Raw genomic sequence first — 12,347 nt, forward strand, 5'->3', positions numbered from 1 at the left:
TGGTTCTTCTTCAGAAATCCAACATTGACCTTAGATGTGGGCTTAGGATCATTGTCACGTTGGAAAAGTGCACGACGACCGAGGGCATGGAGTGATGGCAGCATCTTTTCTTTCCAAATTGAGCAATACAGCTGTGAATTCATGATGCCATCAATGAAATTCAGCTCCCCGACACCAGCAGTATTCATGCAACCCCACATGAGGACACTGCCACCACCATGTTTCACTGTAGGCACCATGCATTTTTCCTTGTATTCCTCACCTTTGCGACGCCATACAGTTTTGAAGCCATCAGTTCCAAAAACATTTATCTTGGTCTGATCACTCCAGAGTACAGAGTCCCAGTAGTCTTCATCTTTGTCAGCACGGGCCCTGGCAAACTCTAGGCGCGCTTTTTTGTGCCTGGGCTTTAGGAGAGGCTTCCTCCGTGGACGGCACCCATGCATGCCAGTCCTTTGCGGCATACGCCATATTTTGTCATGGGAAAGAGTCGCCCCAGTTTGGCTTTCTATTTCCTTAGATAACTGCAGTGTCGATTTTCTTCCACCCTTCTCATTGGAAGACGCTGCTGTCGAGTTCTTAACATCCCTGGACGACCTTGACGTCTCTGTGAGATGGTTGCTGTTCCATCTTTTTTACATTGTTGTACCACTTTTACTACAGTATTCTTACTGATAAGTAAAGCTTTGCTGATTTTCTTGTAGCCTTCAACTTCAAAAGATTATTTTCTTTCTCAGATCTTGTGATATTTCTCTTCCATGTGGTGCCATTGCTAACAGCATGAAATGGGAAACTTTTCTTTAAGTAACACCCCATTTATAGTCAACTGACTACTTGAAACCTGTTTAATGAATTATGAGACTCAACTAGACGTATCTAGTCTAAAATGTGGGCTTTTTGGTCTTTGCTCCAGAGACGTTCTGTGGGGTGCACTCATTTTTGCATCACCCTAATTTGATAAAAACTGAAAATGTTGTTCTCTAATGTATATTATTAACCTTACTTTCATGTTATAAGTTAAACAGATGTTATATAAATTTAGTGTGGTCATCATTTTGGAAATTGTTTTTGTCTTCATTGACATATTGTTTAAAGTTACATTTTATGAAGGGGGGGAGGTGTATTTATATATATATATATATATATATATATATATAGGGCATGAGATCTCGCGAGATTAGAACGCCACGAGATGTCTCGTCCCTGCAAATACTCTCAAATGTACTTACAAATAAAATTTAATGTATTTGCAAATATGTAACGTTTGCAAATTATTTGCAGATATGTTACAACGTACTTGCAAATACGATCGAATGTACTGTACGTTCAAACATATTTGCAAAAACGCTTGAATGTATTTAAATATCTTCGAACGAGGTTGCCAGTCAAAAATGTTTTCTCCAAATTGGTTAGTCCCATGCTTCAGTATGTTGCTCTGTGCTCTTTTGTGAGTTATTGCGCAATCTGAAGTGAGGCTGATGGCTCACTGCTGTAATCTCTGCCTCGCCATGGCCTTTTAATAGGAAAGACTTTTGAATTTTGACAGTCAATTAGTGGATATTATTGAATACATAAAGAAAATCAATATAAAGCACCCACCAGAGAACTAAAATGGAAAAGAAGAATATAACGTAATTATTTGATGGGAGGGGGGGGGGGGGGGGGGTTGGGGTATTGTCATATACTGGTGAGGCTCTGCCTCGCCTGCCTCCCCTGACTCCACATCTCCACCCCATCAACACACTGGGCCACTTTGAGTATCCAGATTGGGAATGAGTTTTGCTGGACAAACAAATTAGCATTAACTAACAGCGTTAGCTTCTGATATGGGATACATACTCCTAAAAAGGTATTAGTCAAAAGCATCTTTATTGGCCAAGTGTCTTAAAGTGATAGTTTGGTTGTTAGTTTTTTTTACATTAATCTGTATGGCATCCTCACCGACAGTGGTGTGCAATCAGCACCAACTTACACCTGACAGCGTCCTGTGACCCGAGATCTGGCTCGGTTTTGGTCGAAACGAAAGTAGTCCGGCTAGTTGGCCTGGTTCACGGAAATAAAGCGTTTTTTCTTCTAAAAACTGTTTGTGTTCAAAAGAGTGATACATTTGTATCGCAAAACCGCAAACTAGAAAAAAGTCAGACTACATTACCGCCGGGCACTTTTTTTCTGTTCGTATCACTGCTGCATCCAGCTGACAGATGCGCACAAATCAAGTTGTTTGGAAGTGTTTATCTGACGCGAGAAAGCTAATGGAGAGCGAGAGCAATTAGTATATAACGTTAGGATTGTATAAACTTTCAAAGTTAGTGTAACTATGGTGTATTGTGAGTCCCTGTGTTGCATATTATGTTTTGTATTCTTGTGTCCGAGTGTTAGTGAATGCATCGCACGTCTTGCGGTGGAAAGAGACTCATACATACATTGTTGGTAACGTGTGCTAATTTGGCTTGTGAGTAAAGTTTCTTGTGTTCGGTGTTGGCGGTGGCCAACAATAGCCGGTTGTGTGAAAACAAATAAAAACCACGCTTGCTGGCAGCATTCTTGTGAGACATCACACTATATTATATTATTCTATATGTAAAAATGGTGTGGACGTTTGATTTCCCGGGCTGTCACTCACCGCTTTCCAAGCACTTCAAACAAGTGCAGTCACCCACTCAGGCCATGTACACACGTATCAGGGTATTTTATTTAAAACGGATATTTCCCTTCTCTGGGTGTAGAAAAAAATAGTGTCCACACCACCACGTTTGTCGAAAAGAAAACATCCACAGCTAACCGCATTAATGCGTTTTTGCCCCTAGGTGGCAGTAGTTAGCCAAATACTGCTCATCTCTTGACTTCACTTCACCATATGTCACACAAGCACGGACTGTCAGCCGCTGATCTGTATATATGCGGACCAGTGCTGTCAGCGACTTTTTTTTTATGTATTAAATAAAATACTTGCAAACAGTCAATGAGTACATCATAAATGAAGCACAGAGGAGAACAAAGAGGATAAATACAAAATCTTAAAAAGCTTCAATTCTTTTTTAACAACTTTTTTTCCCACTCACTCACCACACACACATATACAAACATGGTCTCGCCGGTGCGGAAGCGAATCCACGCCGCCTTTTTTTCTTCTTTTTGAACAACTTGAGGTATGTGATTAAGTGACGTGTGTAGAGGACGACGTAAAACCTCGTTTACTGACGGACACACGCGGAGCCAGAGAAACACAAATCTTCACTTTGGCTGAAGTTGATAGAAAACTTCGTTTGTAATGAAAAAAATCCCCGCGGACGTGTGAATGATAGGGGCTAGGGCAAGCCGCAGAAAAAACTCTCCCCCGTTTGCATAAAACGTGTATGCATGGCCTTAATGTGTTTTTAAGTACGTTCATAACAATTCCAGACCTTAAGGTGGCAACAGTTCCCCAAAAATTCCAGACCTTAAGGTGGCAACAGTTCCCCAAATCCTATCCAATCAGAGTACCCCTTTGTCTGGCAAATCCACTTCCACAATGGGCCTACAATGAGATGCATGCCAAGCCTCGAGGCGGCAGTAGGTAGCCAAATACTGCTCATTTCTTGACATCACTTCACCATTCGTCACACAATTACGGAGTGTCAGCCGCTGATCTGTATATATACGGATCAGTGCTGTCAGCGCACACAAGACTTGTACTCAATGAGTACATCATAAACGGAGCACAGAGGAAAACAAAGAGGATAAATACAAAATCTTAAAAATCTTAACTTTTACATGCATACATACATACATACATACATACATATATAGTTTTTTTCTGCCTTTCTGTCAAAATTCTCTGACTCTGTTTTTCCTTTGGACATTTAATGTTTTAGGTTTTTTTTTGACATTTTTGTCAATATTTTAAGGTAATTTTTGTGATTTCTTCGTTTGTTTTTGGACATGTCATAGTTTATAAACATTTTCTTTTATGCCATTATTATTATTTTATTATTAATACATTTTCTGACTTTTTTGGCAATTCCAAAAATATTTTAAGGTAATTTTCTGCCTTTCTTTTGTTTTAGGACATTTTAGGTTACTTTTTGAACATTTTCTTTTCTGCCTTTTTCATTCAATTTTCTGACATTTTTGACAATTTCATGGACATTTTATGGTAAATTTCTGCTTTTCCTCTTCCTTTTTTATGTTTAGGTATTTAAAAAAAAAACTTTGTGATCTTGTTTTCTTTATTTTATCTAAAAAATATGAATTAGTATGTAAAAATGTTTTATAAATTTTTACCTTTTTTTTTTTGATTCACAGGGAGCCACAGGAGAGGGACTTAAGAGCCACATGTGGCTCCAGAGCCGCAGGTTGCAGACCCCTGTCTTAGATCGTGTGTAAAAATCCGCAGTGTGGCACCGCACCACAGGGTGGCGCCTTTTTGTTTTTGTTGAGCATATGCAGCACTTTTTCATTTTGGCCATCAATGTTTTTGACGCGTGTAAGTGTACGCTTATTGTGGTGGCGCCGAGCCCACAGTTTTTTTTTCTTTGCCTTTTAATAAAGTGAGCTTGTGGACTTCCAGTTCTTTTGTTGCTCTCCAGTTTTTGGTGTCCGTCTGCTCCGTCCATGGCCGACCAGCCAACACGCGTTACATATGCAGCTCCAAAATTGAATTGCTGAATAGATAATTTTTGTTGCCATTTCAAAAATGTTCTAAAGTTGCTAAATCAATTTGCCTCAGGTTTTGATCAACTTGTGTGTACTGCTCCCACAACTCTTAAAATGAACTGCGCGGCTATTTTGCACACTCAATTCTGGTTGTGCCGTTAGTAGATCAGCTTCTAGATCTGTTTGCGTGTGCATCAAATTTGCTCCCATTTTTGCATGTGCAAACCTTTAGTAAATCAGGCCCCTACAAGCAAAAAGTTATTTGCACTCACAATCACACTTTCAGACAAGAGGCTAGAGTCTTTACCTCCCCTAACATGCATGTTTTTTAAATGTCGGGGGAAATCTGAGTACCCAGAAAACACCGCACAGGAAGAGACAGAAGTGCTAACCACTATTTCACTGCACTCTTTCTGCATTTGTAGCTCAAGTTTAGCAATTGTTATTTTGATCGTGCAAATTTGCAAGGAAATGCTTGAATGGGACAATAAAGAGTGAAGAATGGGGAATGCTGTCAGTCAGAACAAGGTTTGAAAGAAGCCAGAGAGAGAAAAGAGACAACACGCACACACACACAAAACAACAACAAGAAGCAACAATAACAGCATGACGTACTTAGGATTTGAGCGCTACAGTATATACAGTATATGTATATGTAGTATATAGTATATGTGGATGTTAATGTTACAACTTGTGAGGAAGGAACATATCGGAGAGCAAATGAAATGGGACAGGGCAAGACTGGATGAGACAGGACAGGAATGGACAGCGTTAATGAATCAGGTGGTGCCACCCGTGTGTGGTGGGAATTGCACTTAAGTCACCTGTGCTGGTTTCTATGATCATTTTCAACATGAATGAGGTGACAATACCCGATATACACAAAAAATCAGTAAAGGCATTCAATGTATTTGTATTCGTAATCTATGATAAAATGCAGCTTTTTAAAATCACTGTTCTTCATAAGAAAAAACTTCCTAAAACTAATGGAAAATATGCTTTCTCTCTCTTCTACATATGTCACGTACACTATACATTACAACATAAACAGGAAAAAAACATGTTTATTTACCTTCTGTCTTCTTTTCATTGATATAATCCACTTATTTAACTAAAACATGCGCGAGTTGGCCATCCGTCCACCTCATTTCCTGGAAAACGAGTGTGAGTCGCACACCAGTCTGACAGGTTAAGTTGCTTCACAGAGGTGGATAATTAAAATCATTAAGCGTTCATGTCGTAATCATTTCAGTTTGAGGCAGGCATGCAAGAAGATATGTCATTATGAAAGGGGTGCCCAAAAAGTGCTGCAGTGGGTGTGGGCATTGTGCTTTGCTCAAGGACACATCAACAGTAGCCAAGAAGTAGACCCATATAAAACTAGTTATACTTTTAAAATTTTGTCCAATGTGGGACTCTCTGTTAGGAATTCCTACATGAAATCCCCAGGGAAGAGGATTTAACACCTCCGACTCTAAAACCAAAGGCCTTACAGGTGAGCATACAGTTTTTGTAAGAGCAAGTGGACTCTGGTGTTTGGTTGCCTTCCCTTCTTGCCCATGTAATCAAACAGGAAATACACAAATTCATCTTCTTTTTTTAATCTTCATACAGCATAGAACAGACAATTTGGGAAAATAGATTTATGTTAAATACCCACAAATTTTAGGCCCTGCTTAAGGGTATTTTGGTAGTGTTCAAAACTGGCATTACTTCAACAAGTCCTAAAACCCATTCCAGCCAGTCAGGGCAGGCCTCCCTGCCACCCCTGCATGTGAAGTGTAAAACCAAAACAACAAATAAAAACAACCTAATTAATGGAAATTAATTTCCATTTTAGTTCTCTGGTCCATGCTTTATATTGATTTTGTTTTTAATCAAATGTCAATGGTTTTGTCATTAAAGGCCTTATAATATGTTTTTTTAATATGTCTCATATCCTTTTTATGTAATGTTTTTTAATTTTTTTTACCTGGACCTTTTTTGAGTCTGTAATAATAAAGTTTATATAATACACCAATCTGACATCTGAGTTGTCGTAGCGTCTGAGGGGGGTTTTTGGTCGATGGTGTCTGGCGGTTGTGACATTCGATTATTCAGATTGGCTGTTAGCAAACGAATCAGTGCACGGGATAAGAACAGGAAGTGACGAACACGCATAAAATGTTAAGTAAAGGCAAGTTTTCACAATTTTGCACATTTTGCAAATATCATCCTTTACTCTTAGCCTACAATGTCTGTCTGGTCATTACACAATACCCTGCAAAGAGCCTGAGGGTGTGAATCGTGTGGAAATGCACGCATGTTACGTTTTTATAACCTGGCCCCATAAAGAGCTTTCTGGTTGCCTTAGTATTATCTCACCAGAGATGGCTAGTAACGAGTTACATTAAAGTAAGTTTAAAATAAAATTTTAAAAGTACTTCTAAGAGTAGTTTTAACACACAATACTTTTTACTTTTACTTGAGTAGATGTGTGAAGAAGAAACGTTACTCTACTCCACTATATTGGGTTACACTAGAGTGGTTACCCCCATTTCATACATTAGATTTACCATATTTTTTCAAAAATTTACGGCGCACCTAATGAGTTCCAAAATCTGTAAATGTTGTTGTGGGACTTTGGTAAGTGCTCTGCTTGACTGCGGACACATTGCTTATATACAGGTAATTCGGCCCTGGTTGAGGACTGGCACGCATGAGTTACGTCACAATTTGTGAATGGATTGTGCATCGTTGGGCAGAATTTGCACATAATTTAATGTTTTTTGTCTGTCTGATGACATTGTTTTTAAAAAATAAATCAGATTTTAGGTCCAAGCAGTTACTCAGTACTCAAGTATTCTTTTCAGCTAATACTTTTTTACTTGTACTTGAGTAATATTATTTTGACGTAACGCTACTCTTACTTGAGTATCATTTTTGGCTACTCTACCCACCTCTGCATCTCACACGTGCAGATTTGTTGCCGTGTGTATTTTCGTCACTTTTCTGGTGCAACATGCCGACACTTCTGCTGACTCGACAGCGGTCAGCCATTATTGACCAACGTCAGATTGGTGTTTAGAGGCCACTTAGAGACAATGCAGTTTGTGCTTTGAGTTCAGTCCACTAACAAAATGTACTACAGGCTTCCTTGGTTGTTGCTCCCAAATTCACCAAATTTCACTAAAATCTGTCTAGTTCCACACCGTCAGACAAATCTCCTGAAAACCGACTCCCTCTTTGACTCTTCATGTACTACAGTAGTATGAAAACTTTCAAGGCCTGTGAATATACAGTAGATAGAACTCTAGCAGGAGGGCAGCAAATCAGACCGAAGCAACACTTTACTAGTGAAAACCCTAATATGTGTGTGCGCCACTACGTACATGTGTTAGGATCCCTGATTTTTACTTCTCAATGAAACTAGAGTAACAGACGTAAAATGTAAAAAAAATAATATATATATATTTCGAATGATTATTTGGTGGTTACCGTATTTTTGTATATTTGTGATTTTAATCTCAATTACCATAATAACATGTTCCATGACCCAAACCTGGTTGGTCTTCCACAATGAACCTCAAGGTTTCCTCTGTCCCCGCCTCCTTTCAGCCACATTTCCTCATTCATAAAGTCCGCTGCGGCGAGTTTTTCGCGTAAATACGCCTATAGTCTACAGCGTAAAGTCCACTTTTGTCCCAAACATGGCATGTCATGTATTGATGAATTTGCCACATTATTGCACAGGGAATAAATATTTGTCGTGAGATTGTTATCAGACCGCACATAGATATGCTGGCATTTCCAAACAGTTATCTCTTATTGAGCGGTACTGTTTCACATCACAGTCCATCATCTACATACACAACTTAATCCGTCCTTACATTTGCAACATTACCAGCCGTAGTCATGCGCTCAAATCACAGCATATATTGTGTGTTGCGCTCCTTTTTTTTCTTATAACCGTTTAAATAATGTTTTTATATTTCATCTTCAGTCAAGTGCGCTTCTCTCCCGCAGAATTGCACCTAAATTAAATGAATTAATGAGTTACCATTCAACAGGTTTCCCCTGTAATATTATTGGGATTGCAAAGGACTACATTTAAATTTACACATTGATCCGACACCCGAAATCCAAATTCGCCAAATGATCGCATTAAGATTTTCAGTTGAGAGGGGTAAAAAAAAAAAAAAAACGCGGAAGCATAGGGCGGCGCCGCACACTGCGTTTCCCCATTGCCATGGTGACTCGACGAATCGGTACTCCATTGATGTGGACTTTTTAGTGTAGTGGCAACGCCAGGTGAAACAACTCTGCGTTGATATAAGTACCTCAAATCATCTGTCCTGGAACCGAAAACGCAGAGTTTCCTATCTCAGGCCATGACAACTCGCTGTTCAGGGTTAGTCTCGGTGTTCGTTGAACATGCTTTGTGAAATGGACCCCAGGTCAATTCTTTCACCACGATTGCAATAAGAATTGCTTGCTTCGTCTGTCCTTCCTTCCTTTTCTCGGTCTCTCCGTTGGTCTCTTGAGGCCTCCCTGATTTTATGTTTTTTGGATTTGTTGGGGTCTGGATGTTTCTTGGGCTGGGGAGGAGTTCTGGTGGGGGGTGTCTGGTCGGTGCTGGATTTCACCTTCCTTGGTTTTCTTCGGTCCCCTCGGGTCTCCTGGTGTTCGATTTAGGTGAACGGTATGAGATTTTTTTTTTCTAATAGGTTTTCTGGTGAGCTAACAAACACACGCACGCACGCACGCACGCACGCACACACACATACTCACCCACACACACAAAAAAAAAAAAAAAAGTATGTATGTATGTATGTATATATGTATATATGTAGGTATATATGTGTATATATATATATATTTAAAAAAAAAAAAAAAAAAAAAAAAAGAGCAATGATGATGACATTTCCGAATGAACAATACTGAGCTCTATAGAAAAAAAGAAGAAAAAAAAAGAAAAAAAAAAAAAAAAAAAAAAAAGAATTGCTTGTGAAAGATAAAGTGTTTTCAGTCTTGACTGACACTTCAATTGACTCAACTGATGTCAATTGATTGATGCATTTAATAAATGATGCTGATAGATGTGGTCAATGGCTGTGTTTTTGTATGCTTGATTAATTACAGCTCAACACCCTGATAATTAGCAATTAAACAGTAAATACAGTACATCCTTGCTGGTTCAGAGGGATCCTCACTGATCAAAGATGTTTGTTCTTAATTTACGAAAGTGTGAGTCATTGTTTGGATCGTTAAATTGTTGTGTACATATTGTGCTCTATTAGTTATGTGTAATAAAAACAAAACAAGAGGACCCTGGTTGAAGAAGTGAGAAATGGGAGGAGGAGGTGATGTGTTTGTGTTCAAGTGCGTGCATGTGTTTTCATAACAAAGCCAGCCAAGGGACTTGGACACAACACTTCATTCACACCTTTAATTGGAGGTTGTTGCATCACATCTAACAGGAGACATAATTATATTGACATTCGTGACAATTTGGATATGTTGTTTGATGAAAGACTAAAATTGATAGCTTTGATTTAGAACACAAGAACCCATTATGCCAATATACAAAACATATAGGTATAAGACAAAATATACAAAAAAGGAACATAGGAAAATAGAAAAAAAAAAAAGGAAAAATGCAGAAAAAAAATCATAGAAAAATATTATATAGGGAATGCTTAATGGAATGCCATGGTTTGATTTTAGCTTGCGTAATTAATTACTTTTTGCCTTTATTCAAAACCCTCACTTTCTCCATATAAATATTTTGTATACACTGTATTATAAAATGTAAAACTAATTTCCTTTAAGGGGGAATATTAGCATCTATTTAAGATCTGAATCAGGGTGTCTATTAAATAATTTTTACAAGTCTTAGAACTCTCCAGCTTCAAAAGTCATAATGGTAATAATAGTCCTGTCTCTTGTCTGTTAACCTCCATGAGCTTGGTTCTGAAGTAATGTTTTGTCTGTGTGTGTGTTTGTTTGTTTTACAAGGAGCACAGTGGCCGCTAAACCTGAAATTTAAGGGGCAGAAGTAAAAGATTTAGGAGCACATGCTATAAAATAACATACATTTTAATCCAATTTATTATCACTATAATACTGATAAAAGGGCTGAAGTGTGGAGCAGATGTTCTCCTATGAATTTCAACTGGTGTGCACCCTTCAGCAACCAAAAACTTGATAACTGACCGCTGTTCAATCCTGGAGCATGCTTCTTAGTCGGCCATCTTTGTTAATCGCCAAAACTCTCAAAGTTTTTCTTTAATCTGCAAAATAAATTAAATCCATTTGAAAAAGAAGTAAAACAGAAAAAATGTAAGCTTCTTTCTGTATTAGAAGTCCTTATACCGAAAAATTCACCTTATTTATTGAATGACCCTTGTGTGTGTGTATGTGTGTGTGTATATATATATATATATATATATATATATATATATATATATATATATATATATATATATATATATATATATGGATGGATGGATGGATGGATGGATAGATAGATAGATAGATAGATAGATAGATAGATAGATAGATAGATAGATAGATAGATAGATAGATAGATAGATAGATAGATAGATAGATAGATAGATAGATAGATAGATAGATAGATAGATAGATAGATAGATAGATAGATAGATAGATAGATAGATTAATGCAACCACTGTGGAGTGTCTGAGTATCTGATTAGATAGAAAAAGCGCTATATAAATCCAATGCATATATATATATATATATATATATATATATATATATATATATATATACAACCAGATTAAAAAATGCATTACATTATATATATATATATATATATATATATATATATATATATATATATATATATATATAATGCATTTTTTAAATCTGGTTGTTAATTTAATCAATAGTTTAATCACTTCTAAAAATAGAAATAAAATTCAGTAGTGACGGCCATACAACAAATGGTTACTGTCTACTGTCTGGTTGAATGGATCCAGAGGTTTTGAGTCTGTAAAAACTGAACAGTGAACCATCATCACCATACAATATATCATATCATATACAGTATAATTTTTTCTCTTTAACTCTTTCAAACCCAAAAACATATCAATACATCTTATAATACTTTGTCCTGCACTCCCAAAAGCGTATTTATACATTTTTATGCTAGAGCATACAGAAGGCTTTGATACAGCTTCTGGCATGAAGAGGTTGCTTAAAGCAATGGTAGTTATTACAAAAAATGGCCAGCAGGTGGCAGCAGACTATAAGAGATCAGCCATGTTGCAACAAGTTATTTGGGGGGGCATAAGTCGCATATATTTTTGCGCATTTTCAGTAAATTTGCTTAAATAATTCGAAACAATTGGATGGAAACCTGACTAGTGACAAAGACAATGAAGCAACCAACGAGGACTGCAGGAAAGAGAAGGAAAAAAAACTGATGAGACAATGAGAAACACATGGACAAAACACACATGGCTGAGGGAGCTGATTGGATGACACAAGGGACCAGGATGACAAGAACAGGTGGGCACAATAACCTAACGAGACAGACATGGAAGAAAGGGAAACAAGGGAAACATGACAAAACCAAAATCCAATCAAAACCAAAATCAACAAACATGGATCATGACAAAAACAGCACTATGATGTCATTAAAAAAAACGTGCGCTCTAATTGAACAAAATATCTGCCCTAAATATGATAAGGATGCTGGGGTTCGA

Source organism: Leptonotus elevatus, chromosome 18 (assembly GCF_054856555.1).
Source record: "Leptonotus elevatus isolate MCC_2025b chromosome 18, RoL_Lele_1.0, whole genome shotgun sequence".
NCBI classification, from domain to species: domain Eukaryota; kingdom Metazoa; phylum Chordata; class Actinopteri; order Syngnathiformes; family Syngnathidae; genus Leptonotus; species Leptonotus elevatus.